Source organism: Parasteatoda tepidariorum, chromosome 7 (assembly GCF_043381705.1).
Source record: "Parasteatoda tepidariorum isolate YZ-2023 chromosome 7, CAS_Ptep_4.0, whole genome shotgun sequence".
In the NCBI taxonomy this organism is placed as follows: Eukaryota; Metazoa; Arthropoda; class Arachnida; order Araneae; family Theridiidae; genus Parasteatoda; species Parasteatoda tepidariorum.
In genome coordinates, this window is record NC_092210.1 from 70,096,735 (window position 1) to 70,107,497 (window position 10,763).

The following is a 10,763-nucleotide window of genomic DNA, read 5'->3' on the forward strand; positions in this document are numbered from 1 at the left end:
CTATATATATAAGTAAAACAGGAGGCGATAGAATGTTGCTGCAATCTGAGGTGTTAATTTTTACTGTATTTTAATTTAATGCTACTGGTGGTGTCCAAGCTAGGTCACTTTGCTCGGGTGCCGAACTGATCGTACGACAAGTTTAAATATACCGTAAGAATGATGGGATCCATTCCAATGGGTGGGATCCATCAATGACTTATGAACTGGTTTTATTAGCAAGAAATATTGACTTCTTTACATGTAGTCAATAAATATTTCTGTTTATTTTATCTGATTGTTTCAAATATTGATAAAAAAAAGCTTAATTTAAGGGTTTCATATTCATATATTTTTTCCTTTAACATTAGTTTTTTAGTAGTAGTTAATTGAGTTTCAAAGCATTTGTAAAAGAAAGAAATTTATTTTAATAATCTGTTTGATGGCGTTTGCTTGCTATAGTTTTCTAAAACAGCGAATTCCAATTTTTTTCAGCTATGCAGCCCTAAGCGTACAAGAATTTTTTAACTCCAAGTTAATGGATCAAATTTACTAGCAGCTATGAACATACTAACCGAAGAAAGACTGCTATTTGTTTTGATAATATTTAATAATGAAACAACCACAGTACTGACGTAATATCTTCAGTGTTAGAACGATCATGGGTTAGAGTCCCTTTACCATCAGGCTAATCATGGAAGATTTATGTGGATTTCCTGTCCATATAACGCAAAATCAAAAAGTCTCCACGATTTCTCCCAATACTTGATCCAGGATATCCTTTGTCTTCTGGATTTGGTACAAAACTACTGGGATATGGAGTTGAGCATTTGTTGATTTTATTTTGAATCAAAAAGTTTATTAAAATATAATGGCCGCATCTTTTATAAATGCATATCCGTCTCGTAATTAATTCAATATGATATTCGAAAAAATATTTTTTTTAAAAATGCTTTAACTCCTTTGCAGGTATTTTTTTTAAAATAAATTTTGCAAAATATCAGATAAAATTTAGTTTATTGTTTGGATATAAATATGATGACAGATTTTAAAAATCATTGCTGCTTAAAAAAATGTAAGCGCTCGTAACTCATGTGATCCCTTTACGGAACTCACTGATTCTGCGGAAAACCTGCGAACTTTACGTATATCAATCCTAGTAACTAGGAGTGGAAAAAATGTCTCATTAAAATGCATTTTGTAAACGAGAGAATTTCGAACTCTTTTTTTCCTCCTATTTTATCAATAGTCATGAAGTTATACTTAGTTACTTTCCAAAAAATAATTGATTGCAGCTGGCAGTAGTGCCAGCCCATTCGTAAGGCAAGACTTCTAGGCTCCATGCTCTTGAAATTGATATATCTAACATATGAGTTATTTAGTTAAGCAGAGTTTTTGTCACATGCTATATAAATATACGGATTACGAGGGTTGTCATCAGTTACAAGATGAAATTGTTTTAATTTTTTCACTTTCAATTCTACGTTTTTTTTTTTTTTTTACTTAAATGAATTTCTTCTAAATTCGTTTCATATGTATATTTAAGAAGCGATTCTGTTTTTGAATTTTTTTCTCGCTATGGTATCCTTTAATACTGAAGTATTAAGGCTTATACCCTCACGAAGAAAAGAATTTTTGAATTCTAGCTCATTAAAAGGAGTAGGATAAAGAGCTTCCAAATCTTTACATATGTTTTTATTAAAATCTATAGTTCTTTTAAGAAGTATTTCTTAAGAATTAGGACAGAACATTATCAACAACTTACGATAATCATTTACGAGGGCATTAAAAGATGTTTATTTTTAAAGTGAATATAAATGATACAGATGATAAAATATCTCCCTAAATTAAGAATTAATATAATTATGTGTTAAAATTAAATACAATAACTGCGAATAAATTTGTTAATCATTTGATTACTTTAAATCATTAGTGTTACTCCATCCTCATAAGTGTTACTCCTTTCTCATGAGTGTTACCGTTACCAAGTAACACTCATGGGAGTCAGTACGCAAATGCTTGCATCGAACAAATTCCTACTATTTACTTGAAAATTTAGTTAGGCCTAATTATTCATTAACAAAAAATACATTATTGTCTAATAGTACATAATAATTATTATTTTTTTAAAAATTGATGAAAATTAAATGCGTAACACTCATGAGAGGTAATAAAAATACTCACAATTTTAATAATATTTTTTTTTAAAAATAATAAAAAAATAAATGAGTAACACTCATTGAGAGGTATTAAATACTCACCATTTAAAAAGACACATTCCAATGCAAAACAGTTAAAGAATACAATTATCCAAAAGGTTTAACATAACAACATATAAACAGTCACCAGACTTAACCAATATATCTTTAAATAATTTGGTCAAAGAGAAGATGCACCAATGCTACCTCACCAGCACAATATAAGCCTAATGTGAGATAGCGAAAAGCTGCATACAGGAGAAATGAACTGGATAGTGGTCAAAAGTTTGGACCAATTAATGTTAATTTTACTTTTTGTGTATTTCACCACATTTAGAGAACTTTTTAAGCGAATTTAAAAATTTTTGTCCACTTTTATAAAATTCGTATATCCAAAGGGAATTCCATGCAAAATATAAATTTTAATAAGTATTTACTATTATTTTATTTAATAATAATTATTAATTTAATTTCGAAAAAGAGAGAAATTTGATTTCTCAGGAACCGCTTGACCGATTTCGCCCAAATTTTGTATTTCGTTATTTAAAATCGTATCCTTCATAATGATGCAAGGCACTGTATATTTTACAGTTCAAAGTTTTTCGATTATCATTATCTTAAGAATCATATGTTGGTGGCTGCATTTTAGTTTTGTCACCCACACAGATATTAACACTCATGACCAATGAGTACAAATTTTATTATTGGGATGCATTACCGAAATTATAGTACGATATTTTCTCTAATCTAATTAATATAATTTTTACATTGGTGTTAATATTTTTATTATCCAAATAAAATTTAGCAACATTACCAATAATATCGCATTATATAATTATAGCTTTCTATAACACTCGTGATATTGTAATATTCGATGCTATGTGTATTATCGGTAGCTGGTGACTAATGTAAATCAGTTATAGTTGTTGTACTTGGTGAACTTGACTTTATGTGTGTATGTGGAAACAATATCCAATAAGTACTGAGTTCTTTATAAATTGCATGATATTGTCATTTAAAGGATAATAATAAAAAATTTGCGAATTTAAAATTCTTGATTAAAAAAGATGTGAAAAATTAATAATTATTATTAATAGTTGATATTAAAATGTTTAATATTTGATATTTCATATATTTAAAAGCCATGAAATGGAAATGCCGTTTGAAAAAATAAGAATAAATATATTTATGTTTGAAATTACCATCGGTGAAATATGATGTCTTTCGATATTTTATGTTGGCCTGCATATTTGTTTCTTGCTTTCTTTACTTCTGCTCTTAAACTACACTCCTCAAAAGTGAAATTGCAACACCGAGAAATAATGCACGTAGCGTCATGCAAATTTCAGGAGCGATAGTAGTGAGATGAATATGCAAATGATTAAATTTGCGCACGCATCTGATCACGTGGTACGCATATTCGGGCTATAGTCCAGCAACTTTCCCTTCTCATAAACGGCATCCGGCATCTGAGGTTTTGCGTAGCATTTGCAACTTTCGAGAAAGCGTAGAAAATGCCTCTGAGACGTCGGCGAGCTCAATACCATCAGTTAACGACCGGGGAACGTGGCCTTATTATCGAACTCCATGAACTTGGTTTGTCGCTGCGCGCAATAGCAACTCGTGTTGGGCACAACGTGAGTTCCATCCAACGTTGTGTCACACGATGGATTCAGGATGGTCTACGTGCATGCCGAAGAGGAAGTGGTGCTCACAGGTGCACGTCAGAGCGCACAGACCGGCGTATTCGCCAGTTGACTATTCGAGACCCTTTCTACACGGCTCGTGCCATCCGAAGCCGGTTGCCTTCAGGAGCAGGTGGATCTGTGTCCACCCAAACCATACGCAACAGATTGCATGAAGTACAGTTACGTGCACGGGTACCAGCAACAGGGGTACCATTGACCGCTTTACACAGGGCTAGACGCCTGGCGTGGTGTCATCGTCATCGTACCTGGACCATCCAATGGCATCGGGTATTGTTCACGGATGAATCTCGTTTCTGTCTGTGGAGAAATGACAGCCGTCGACGGGTATGGCGGCGACCCGGAGAAAGCTACGAACCAGCCCATTGCGCCGAGCGTCACAATGGTCCTACACCGGGCATCATGGTTTGGGGTGGCATAATGTTTGATCGCAGAACGTCCCTGGTACACATTCACGGCAGTTTGACAGCGAACCGCTGCGTCACACGAGTTGTGTATCCCGTTGTTCTGCCCTTGTTGCAGGGCGCACCCAACACGGTATTCCAGCAAGACAATGCCAGGCCGCATGTCGCACGGCGAACTCTTAACAGCCTGACTGGATTTGACATCCTTCCCTGGCCGGCAGCCTCTCCAGATCTGAATCCCATAGAACACCCATGGGGTCTGATTTAACGTGGCATGAACAGAGGACCAATGGCGCAAACCATCGATGATCTGCGCACAGCAGTGGATGTGGCTTGGCAAAGGTTACCTCAGGCAACCATCAATGGAGTCATTGATAGCATGTCTCGCCAGATTGAGGCCTGTATAGCTGCCCGAGGTGGCCACATTAGATATTGAATAAATTGCTTTATAATGATTTTATTAGTCTGTTTTTTTAATCATTTGCATATACATCTCACTACTATCGCTCCTGAAATTTGCATGATGCTACGTGCATCATTTCTTGGTGTTCCAATTTCACTTTTGAGGAGTGTATGATTTTAGCAAATTTTAAGAATATTTAATTTTTTATAGTAGTTACTTTTTCTTTCTTTATATTTCTTAAAAACGCTGTTTCGACGTACGTTTTAATCTTTAACAGTGATTCTAATCTATGAAATTTTGTATTTTTGATACTGTGTCCGAGCCACATAACACAGGGAAAAGACACTGATTTTTTTTTTTATTCCTTGTATGTATGTCATTTTGTAATTTTCTCCGTTAACATAAAATTTATATGAAATAAATTAAAACATTGTAACATATTTTTTTATTTAATAAACCATGTTTAAATTGATGTAAATGTTTTTTCTTTTATGGTAATTGTTTTTTTTTTCGTGGAAATTAGATAACTAGAAATATTTGGATTACAGTAGATGTTTCTATATATAATCAATAAATTTATCAGCCGAAAATGGCAAAGTGTTTTGTATTTTCTCGGAAGATAAGGATTCAACTTATTTATAGAAACTCTTTTCAAGAATAATTGATTTAACTAAAACTCTCAGCTATTCACCTTAACTATTTCTCAAAAGCTACTCACAAAGCTTCCTCTTGTGTAAACATACATTCAGTCATGTCTCCTGGAAGATTTAAAAGTTAAAATAGCTTGAGAAAATAATTTAATTCTTATTCGAATTAAATATATCCTTCGCAGTGATTTTAACAACTTTATAAAAATGGATTAATAGTGTTCTTAACTAATTATGAAATTGTTCTGATGTTTTTAATCGCTAATACAAATATCAGACTCCATATACAATTTTAATTGTACAGTTAAGACACTTCAATTACTGTTTTAGGTTTGCTATTCTCATCAAGCGGATACGTAATTTTAAGTAGATTTTAGAGACAATTAAATTTCTTTTAACCACTCAAATTTGAAAAGGGTATTAAAATGATTTCAACCGCCATTGTAAGTATCAGTTTTCAAATACATTTAAAATTGCATGTGATTAAAACAACTCATTACTGCTCTAGTCTTACTTATCTTATCAAGCGATAATAACTTTAAATGTATGCTATAGACAACTGATACCCTACAAACCAGGCAATTTTCAAAGCTTAAAAAATGAACATTCCAACGTTATTTCAAGTATAAGCCTCTATACACACAACAGAAAATGAGTTTTGCTGTTAATCGGTTTCTTGGTTTTATCGAGTGATTATAGCTTGAAATAAATGGGAGAGACAAATAAATAAGTCTGTTTTATGTCATTTTCTAGCTCAATTATATGATTGAAGACCACTTAAGCGAATATCCAGCTTAAGTGGTCAGGTGTTCAGACCAGTGGACGTGTAGTAATCGATAGCAAATTTTTAGAATTGTCTACCTAGCAGGGAAGTTTTTAAATTTACCGAATTTACTATCGAAGACATAAGAAAAAATTATTATTTTATTGGTAATTCAAGGTAGTGTATTAAATATATCTGTTCTTTTAGTATTCCCATGGAGCCAAAAAACTCAGTAAATTATATTATATTTTTGCCGTTTTGACTTTACTTTTTTTCAAAGTGTATGTGTAAAAGAGGCATAGATGCCTTATTTTGTTGGTATGAAAAAAAGTATTATGTTTGATCTATTTTATAAAAGAAAGGCCATAACAAAAAAATTATTATCTAAAAAAATGCATTTTGAAAAAAAAATGAAAAATGAAAATTACATAAATTTGTTTTGAAAGATAAATATTTATACGTTTAAATAAATTTAAAAATTAATTCCTTTATAAATATTTATAATTAAAATACTTTTAGTGCAAAAAACTTTCTATTGGCAAAAGAAAATGAAGTAGATTAATTGAAATTATTTTACAGTCTCGAACTTTTTATTCAGTAATTTTTTTTTTGTATTTAAATATTTATGTCATGCTGTAGTTGTATAATTTAATATTTTTAAGCATTTCGTTGCGTAACAATAATAGCAGGAAATATTTAAACTAAATAGGGATCAATGGATGGTTTGTTACATTTTGCTATAATTATTTTAAATAAGTAACCGATTTAAATAAAAAAAATGTCTGAAAATCTAAGAAAAATATTTCAATAACCAATAAATGTTCCGTAAATCTTAATCTTACAGCAGTGAAGATATAGCATATAAAACAATGCCTATTCTGAGTAGAAGTTTATGAGTATACATTCTAGCCTACTGGGCGTTAACCCCAACTTTTTCCGAAATCTCAAACACACGGTTTCCTGCATCAAAAAACAGGTTTCTCCATATTATGGAATGGAAAAATGGAGCATAACAGGAAAATTTCTGTACAATTTTACCAAAGAGCTCATAGCTTGTGGGGAGGGGAAAGACTAATCGGAAAAAAAGAAATATTCATTTTTCAAAAGAAATATTTAAATTGTTAGTATGCGTTGACTTTGAAAGGATTGTTTAATAAAAAAATCAAGAAGAATTTTTAAAATTTTAAGTCATGAGAAATTTTAAATCAGCAGAAACTAAAAAGTCAAATAGGATCAAAATACATTTGTTTTTAAAGTTAGCATCATGAGCAATATGTGAATTATTAAAGAAAATGCTGTTAACCCTTTCCGGTGCAGTTCAGGAAGTCTGAAAATAACAATTCAACAAATGTTATAAACCACTACAAATGAGCAGTGATGGCCATGGGGATGGAGCGTTCGCTTTCCAATGAGGGTGAATAGGGTTCGAATACCTGCGATGGCTTTTAAATACGAATTCCGAATAACTTGAACCGACCACACTGCTGACGTAAAATATCCTCAATTGTAGATGGATCATGGGATAGAGTCCACTTCCCGTCAGGCTAACCGTGGTAGGTTTTCGGGGTTTTCCTCTCAATGTAACGCAAATGCGGGTTAGTTCCATCAAAACGTCCTCCACAAAGGTAAATTTCGCCCAATGCTAGATCCATGAGGTCCCTTGTCTTCTGGATCGTGTGCAAAATTACAAGGCTACGGAATCGAATATTGGTAGTCGTAAACCCAAAATTGAGTAGCCTGGGATTTAACGATTATTAATTTTCTATTTAGTTATTGAATATTAATTTTTTTATTACATTTTACTTCCTGTACATTTCTATATATATCTTTGTAATTTCAAATTTCTAAGTCTTGCAGTTTTCCAGCAGCAAAACAATATGTAACGTTAAGTTGAACGCCCAAAATGGTGGTGCACCTCTGATGTTTTAATATAGAGAGAAACAATATAAATCTCTTTAGTTGAATAGTTGTGATTGTAGGATGGAGCATACTAATAGTTTTAATTTGACATGACATGCCTAATGGAATAAAATTAAATGCATCAGAATTATTTGTTTTGTTAACTTTCAGAAATTGATCCATTTATCATAAAATAAAACCGATTATATTTGAAAAAAGAAATAAGTAGAAATCAATTTTTATTCCTTGTATGAATCTCTATATCGTTTGAATTTATATGGTTTATACCAGCTGCATTCAATCTTGCCTCTTTTTTTTCCTGCTTTAATGCAAAATATAGTTTATTATACGAAAAGGAAATTTAATGGTTCTCTTTGCAACCACAAAAGTAAACTATCATAGGATTCGAATTATTTCCATTTGCATGCATATCAATGCATATGTCTGTTCGCATATATGTTTGTCAAAGTAATGATAGAATACACGAGAAAGTTTCTATAATAATGATTGTCCCCATATAAAGGTAAAAATTCGTAACAATACATCATACTTTGTGAATCACTTTTCAATTCATGGATGCTTTTTTTCTCCTTTAATCAGATACACAATTCAGAAGTTAGATGAAATTGTATATTTCTGAACATCAATTCTAGAATGATTTAGAATATGACTAGATAAATGATTGCTGCATTTATTTATAAAACGTAAACTTATATTGGAAAAGCATTTTTTAGACACAAATTTGATTTCAATTTTAACCTTCCGTTAGACGCGCACTTGTTTCCGACATGATTAGTCGCGTTGCACCTATAAGGTGTTTTTGAGTTTTTTTAAGTCAAGTGAAATTTATTCTAGCTTATCTATCTAAAGAATCTTAAATAGGTAACAATTAACTATTTAAAGTATGAAAAAACTTATTTAATTACTAAAATATATGAAAAAACTGTATCACAAATAATTGCACAACATAAAGAAAATCAAAGAAAAGTAAAATTGTAAAAAAAAAACATTGGAAGTCTTGCATATCGGAACAACTTATTTCAATATCACAACATATATGCATCAGACAGCCTCTAAGAAAAATATTATCTTAGAGGCTGTCTGATGCAGAACTACCTTCATGTGAACAAGAATTTTTGCAAGAGGTCTTTACAAATTGTTGTTACATTACTCAAACATAAGTGTTTTCCGCAAGTAGCACAAGTATACTTTGAATTTTTTCGTTGTTTATTTTTTTGACATTGCAAGCACAATTTTCTTCTCTTGGCTTGATTTTCTGACAGTGAATTTTCTGAGGCTTGAGAAGTTTGCTTCTGCCAATCGAAAGCGAAGTACTGAAGATAAATTTTTCTTGCTCTTGCGTCGAATCATTTCATCCATCACAAGTTTTTTAGCCAATTGACGCAAGAAGGTTCTGCGGTTTTTAACCATTTTTTGCGTATATAACCTGACCATTTATACCTGCTACGTTGAGTAGGGCAGAAAATAAGATAAAATATAGATATTTAATTCATAAAAATATTATATCCATAATACTTGGGTCAATGGTCGCGTTGCACCTGTTGGGTGATTTGAGCCGCTGCAACTCTCCATCGACATGTTCGAAGTTCGGGAGTACACGGACCTTTGAGTAATCCAAAGATAGGAAAATAACATTAGGCTCATCCCCCGGAAAAATCTATTGACGGCAAAGGAGGTGGAAGTGCAGTAAAGATACACCTGTGAGGTGCGCGCGTCTAACGGAAGGTTAAAAAAAGTTTATACCAAAATACAATGGGCAAAATTAAAAAACGGGCCAACCTGAACAACTTTTGATCTAATTATTGGATCAAGGACTCAATCTTCAAGATTTGAGGGGGTGATCTCAAGTATGCTAATTAATTAGTGCAAGCGAAATTTTAAGTTATGAAAGACACACAAACGCACTTTCTGTGAATAAACATACCCTTTTTTCGATGGCTGCAGATTTCTCCACCTCTAATATATAGAGAATGGCCTCTACCTTGGAAATATGGTCCAAATAGTTTCGTCAGGAAAGCGTTCCAAAGCTAAGAGCTAAACATACAATATTTTTAAAATTCGTTTTCTCAGGAAATATTCGACTTTCACTTAAATTTTGTATTTTACCATTTTAAATTGCGTTCCTCGAAATGAAGTGAAAAATTTTATAACTCACAATTCAAAATTTTTTCCGAGATATTATGAAATACGCAAAATAAATAAAATTAGCATTAAAGTGTTTAAACTTTGGACTGCTTTCCTGACCAAGCTTATGGGATCATCCCAGCTAGCATCATTATCAGATTGCAACAAAAATACGACAGTCACGGGGACTAATTTGTCAAGTCACATGTGACCTCTGCGATATCGTTGTGAGGGTTTTTAAAGATTACTATGCCAGCCTTTGGGGACGTCACTGTTTGACGTCATTTAGAATTTAGCACATGACCACAATCAGACATAAAACTGTCACAGTGACGCCCTCACGTGAGAAGAATGTGACATGTGGATGGGTGATCGTGTAAAGCTAAGGGTGGTGGCGCTAGTGGTAAAATTGCTCTTTCAAGACTTCCGGGTTACTGCTTCCGATATATTTTTACGCCGCAGATTGAAAAAACGCACCATCATAATATTGCATCATATCTTTTGCAGTATTTCACATGTACCGAGTTCTTTCTTTCAGCCTTTAAACTTCAGCATTATCATATTAATATTATAATCATTAGAATATTTTCTAATTAGGCTAACTTAAAAAGATATTTTT